Below are 5,952 nucleotides of genomic sequence, written 5' to 3'. Positions count from 1 at the left end.
ATGGTGGTGTACTGGTGACAGGCTGGGCTCAGCTACATCGGATACTTCCAGATCTTTGCAAAAGCAGTGAGAGACGCACTGACAACAGAATTCAAAACAGATGCCAAGAAGACTTCCGGCAGCAGCCTAAAAATTGTGAAAGTGAAAAAGGAATAGTCTACTCTTACTAAAGCTTGAAAAGCTACATTTTCAAGTTGAAGATGTGTGGGCACGTGTTACAGCAGATTGAAAAGGATCTCCCTTCATGGGAAAAAGACATACTCGTTCACGGATCGACAATGACAATACATTGAAGTATGATTCAAAAAAACAAAGACAAAGACAAAACCCAACTCTAGTCTATGAGAAACCCATTTTAAGTATAAAGACACATATAGATTAAAAGTAAATAGGGGCCCCTGGGTGGCTCAGTCAGGGAAGCCTCTGACTCTTGGTTTCTGCTCAGGTCATGATCTCATGGTTCCTGAGTTCAGACCCTGCTTTGGGCTCTGTGCTGGCAGGGTGGAGCCTGCTTGGGATTCTCTGTCGCCCTCTCTCTCTGCCTCTCTCCTGCTCACGCTGCCTCTCTCTCAAAAATAAATAAATTTTAAAATAAAAGTAAATAGAGAAAGAGAAAACATGCTAACCCAATAACAGCAGAATACGCATTCTTCTCAAGCTCATATGGAACGTTCACCAAAATAGACCACCTTCTGGGTCATAAGACACCCTGTAACAAATTTAGAATAATAGAAATCATACATTGTCTGTTCTCAGGCCACACTGGAAATAAACTGGAAATCAACAACAAAAAGCATCTGGAAAATCCCCAAATATGTAGAGGTTAAACGATACATTTCTAAATAATACACAGGTCAAAGAATCTCTAGAGAAATTTTTCAATATTTTGAGCAAAATTAAAATGAAAACACAATTTATCAAAATTTGTGGGATTCAGCAAAAGTAGTGCTTAAAGGGAAATTGATAACATTGAATGCATATAATAGAAACGATGAGAGACCTAAAATCAAGAATATAAGCTTTCACTTTAGGGAACTAGAAAACGAAGACCAAATTAATTCCAAAGTAAGCCAAAGAAAAGAAATAATAAAAACTAGAGTAGAAAGCAAAGAAATTGAAAACAGGAAATTAATAGAGAAAATCAATGAGAGCAAAGGCTGGTTCTTGGCAAAGATCAACAAAATTGGTAAACCTCTAGCCAGGCTAAATAAATTTAAATAAAAAAAGATACAGGACACAAATTACTAATATCAGAAATGTAAGAGGGGACATCACTACCAAACTCATGGACACTAAAAGGACAGTAAAGGGGCGCCTGGGTGGCTCAGTCGGCTAAGCGTCCGACTTCAGCTCAGGTCACGATCTCGCGGCCAGTGAGTTCGAGCCCCGCATCGGGCTCTGTGCGGACAGCTCAGAGCCTGGAGCCTGTTTCAGATTCTGTGGCTCCCTCTCTCTCTGACCCACCCCGTTCATGCTCTATCTCTCTCTGTCTCAAAAATAAACGTTAAAAAAATTTTAATAAAAAAGGAAAGAAAAATAAAAGGACAGTAAAGGAATACTATGAACAACTCTATGCCTACAAATGTGATAACCTCAATGAAATGGAACAATTCCTTGAAAGACATAATCTGCCAGAACTCACACATGAAATAGACAATCTAAACAAGTTATTGATAACCTTCCAAACCAGAAAGCATACTGATTCACTGGTTCTATTCTGTCGTCCTAACTCATTCTATTCCATACCCTTTTTTTTTTTTTTTTTTTTTTTTTTTTAGAGAGAGAGAGAGAAAGCTTGCAAGCAGGGGTTTGGGAGGAGGCAGAGAGAGAGGATTTTTTTTGTTGTTGTTTAATGTTTATTAATTTTTGAGAAAGAGAGACAGAGTGAGAGTGGGGGAGGGGGGGGTGGGTGGAGACACAGAATCTGAAGGGGCTCAAGCTCATGAGCCACGAGATCATGATCTGAGCCTAAGTTGGATGCTTAACCGACGGAGCCCCCCAGGCTCCCTGAGAGAGGGGATCTCAAGGAGGCTCCACGTTCAGCATGGAGCCTGACACAGCACTGGATCCCATCACCGGGGATCATGACCTGAGCCAGATTTAAGAATCTGATGCTTAACCAACTCAGCCACCCAGGCACTCTTATTCCATATTCTAACTCCCTCTAGTATCAAAAACAGGCAAAAACATTACAAGAAAAGAAACCACAGGCCAATCTCCCTCGTGGACACAGGTACACAAATCCTCAACAAAATACTAGCCAATGAAGTCCAACAATGTATAAAGTGGGATGTTTTTGACCACGTGGAATTTATCCCAGGCATGCAAGGCTGGCTCGACATTTGAAAATCAGTTAATCTATCCTATCAACAGGATAAAGAAGAAGAACCACAAGATCATATCAACACATGTGAAGAAAGCAGGTGACAAAATCGATAGTAAGAATTTTTGGCCAACTAGGCGTAGAGAGAAACTCCCTCAACCTGATATAGAACATCTACAAAAACCTACAGTTAAGCCATCAAGTTTGTGGTAATTTGCTATAACAGCCACAGAAAACCAAGATAGGGGTAAGGTGACTACCATGAAGTTTATAATTACTGTATCTGGTACAGCAAGCTATGTCTATCAGCTGTAAAGAGGAGACTTGGCCTTGGAGTGCCTGAGTGGCTCAGTCAGTTAAGCGCCCAACGTCAGCTCAGGTCATAATCTCATGGTTCATAGGTTGGAGTCCCACGTCGGGCTCTGTGCTGACGGCTCGGAGCCTGGAGCCTGCTTCGGATTCTGTGTCTCCCTCTCTCTCTGCCCCTCCCCCGCTCACGCTCTGTCTCTCTCTGTCTCAAAAATAAAATATAGACATTAAAAAAAAATTAAAAATTAAATACAACATTTATTTATTTTTGGGGAGAGCACATGCAGGGGAGGGGCAGAGAGAGGGGGACAGAGGATCTGAAGCAGGCTCTGTGCTGACAGGCTGATAGCAGCGAGCCACATGTGGGGCTCGAACTCACAAACCGCGAGATCATGACTTGAGCCAAAATCAGACGCTCAACCAACTGATCCACCCAGGTGCCCTTCATTAATTTTTATAACGGGAAAAAGCAGGCATAATTATCACTATTTTACAGCTTAAGGTACAGAGCTGCCAAACAATTTGTCTAATGGCCCGGAGTCCCCAAAATGGAAGAATTGCATTCAAATGTATTCCTGTGTTATCTGACTCCAGAGTCTGTGCTCCATCCGCTCGCCACCTCATTTCCATCACAATGGGCAAGAACCTTAGCCAATCTTCAGGCTCCTGTTGGCCAAGGGCCTGTTATCCATGGAACATTCCCTCTGGCACAGGTGAAGCTCTGGGCAACAGGAGAATCCTGTGGGAGCAACATTTGCTACCTCTTACTTCCATCCCCTGTGACAAAACAGCACTTCCTCTGGCTATGTGGAGTCCTTTGGCCAAATGGAACCCCACTCTGAGAGTGAGGAGGACCACATATCTGTGGAAAAGAGCCCTCCCCAAACAATCTCCTGTAACAATGAGGTTATCTCTTATCCTTAAACAGGAGGATGGAACATCCCCCTAAGATTTGCTTCTCTCTCTCCTAACGCTGTGTGGCCACAGTGGCAAAGTGTCCTGCCTAAAGGTGCCTGGGGCTGGGCTGCCCCTGCGAATCCCGGCTTCCCAGCCGACGGCCATGCTCATCGTGGCCTCTGACCAGAGAGGCTTCGATACCATGAGCCAGCACCACAGGGAAGGATCCCTGAGGAGCCAACCAGACTACCTGGCTGCTTGGCGTTCGTGATAAGCACATTTATCCGAATAAGGAAAATTAACACCACCACCACAACAACAACAAGCAACAAAAACCCCACGAAAACAAAACGAAAATACAAAATTCCCCCAAACTCTGAAACATCTCCTAGGAGACCTGATTGCAGAGTCTAAAATCGGCCTGGGGAAATCACTGGAAAAAACACCCTGGCTCAGCCCTGCCGGGTGCGATGAGGAAGCCCACGGGACAGGTGTCTGATACGGGGACTGAACAGACCAGTGGAGCAGACAGCCCTCCAGTGGGTTGGGGTTGCAGGGCCTCAGGGACATGGGAGGAAACCATGGTATGAGGTGGCTCTCACCCAGACTGAGGCCCCGGTTTTGCCCAACATCTTCATTCTCAGTGTTCACACCAGTAGCCACCCTCCTGAACAGATGGACGCACTGAATGACCCAGCCTCAGAAAGGGGAGCTGGGGACATGGCCTGGTGTGGCCTGTGAAGATACTACTGACAGTACCTTCTGGTCTTTACTTGGTCTGTGATACCGAAATCGCTCACTCCAAGACCTTCCCATATCAATGCCTCCTCCAGGGTTCAGATCCGGGTCAGAACGCTGGAATCTAGAGACAGAGGAGAGATAGCCATAGCCACCCCTAATCTGGGGGTTACCTCCCCAAACCCTTGTCACTTCCACTGATGCTCCTGCCCTCCCTCCAGACCCCAGAGCCAATAGGTGGAGATCCCCCCCTTTGGGGCCTTCCCTGGACTGACTCTCCATGTCTCTTGTCCCTGCAGCCTCCACGGCTCTTTGAGAAGCATTGTTGGTAGGGTTGGGGGTGCTTCCTAGTATCCCCCACATTACCCTACGTGGCAGCCCAGTAGTTTACTAGCCTGTTTTCTACTGGCATAAACTGCTAGAGAGAGGGAAATGCCCACGCCATTCCACTCCTTCTAGGAAGGAACAGAGTTTAGGAACCAGTGACAGTGGCTGTTGAGTCACCGACCTCAAATTCTTTCTGTGCACCAAAAAGTTCCTCCCATAACCCTGATCTACCTTCTCCGACAGAGTAATAAATATAAAATCATTTGCAAAGCACCCTAGAAACCCCGGATAGCCATGGCCAACCTTGTTCTTCCCTTCACGCAAAGCTCAAACTGAGGCTTCCTCTTCAGCAGTTCTAGAAGACTCTTTGGCAAGTCCACGGATCACCCTTCCGGCAGAGCCACAGGCAAAGAGCAAGATTCATTCCTTTCTGAATAGTCCCAGCCCCTAACCAAGGTTCACTCTCTGAGAGACAAAGACAGCTGGGGAGGAAGGACTGAGTGCTCCGTGAGGTCACTAAATGACCTTCTGAGATGCTCACAGGCCACGTAAGGAGTGACATTCCTGCACCACCATGCCAGTGACATACGTTGACCTGAAAGTGAGTCCAGGGAAAAAGGAAGAGTTAGAGCTCTAGCTGGGATCACTGGAGAGAGCGATGAAGTGTGGGAAACACAGTAAGAAAGTCTAGTAGCTTCCCCTTCTCCGTCCACCTGCCTGCCCCAGCGCTAACCACAAGGAAAACACTGTATCCGATTGAAATATAATGACCTTCAACATCCTTTAATGATGTAATCACACAAAAACTTACACACCTAATTATCAGCCACTCGAATGACTTTACCAAACAACATTTCTAGTTCAGAGCAAGCTATGCGGGAAATGGGATGTTGAAATAATAGGGTCTGTCTCCTCTTTTTTACATTGCAAATGGCATACAGTATTGAAGAACATTTTCAAAGAAGAGATGAAGTAAAATCTCCCGTAGTTTTCTAACCTTGTCACAACAGTTTTCACACTTGCAGATCTCCAAATGTTTGTTTACAAGGCACTAAGGTAGACTGGCTCAGAACCCTGGCTGTGTGTGGTCAGAGACACCTGGGTTCAAGTCCCCAGCCTGTTTATTTATAAATCATGCGACCCTGGGCAAGGTGAATACTCTTCCTGAGCCTTTCTTTCCTCCTCAACAGCAAAAGAAATATCAGGAAATGCTTCACAGGGTTGCGGGACACCAAACGACGTCCGTGCGAGTGGGGTGCTCGGCGCGGAGCCTGGCACGCAGCAGCCATTTTGTACGTGGCGGCTCTCGTTTTCATTGCTTCCTGAAAGTGGCCACGAGCGATTAGATGATGAACCGC

At 45.8% G+C, this 5,952-nt stretch overlaps 1 pseudogene; it reads left to right on the top strand.

Moving 5' to 3' along the window:
• On the top strand, nucleotides 1-156 carry LOC131496256 (ATP synthase subunit epsilon, mitochondrial-like; annotated as a pseudogene).
• Nucleotides 157-5,952: the final 5,796 nt, after the last annotated feature.

The sequence above is a fragment of the Neofelis nebulosa genome, chromosome 15 (assembly GCF_028018385.1).
Source record: "Neofelis nebulosa isolate mNeoNeb1 chromosome 15, mNeoNeb1.pri, whole genome shotgun sequence".
In the NCBI taxonomy this organism is placed as follows: Eukaryota; Metazoa; Chordata; class Mammalia; order Carnivora; family Felidae; genus Neofelis; species Neofelis nebulosa.
This window is presented reverse-complemented; position numbering and strand designations above follow the sequence as displayed.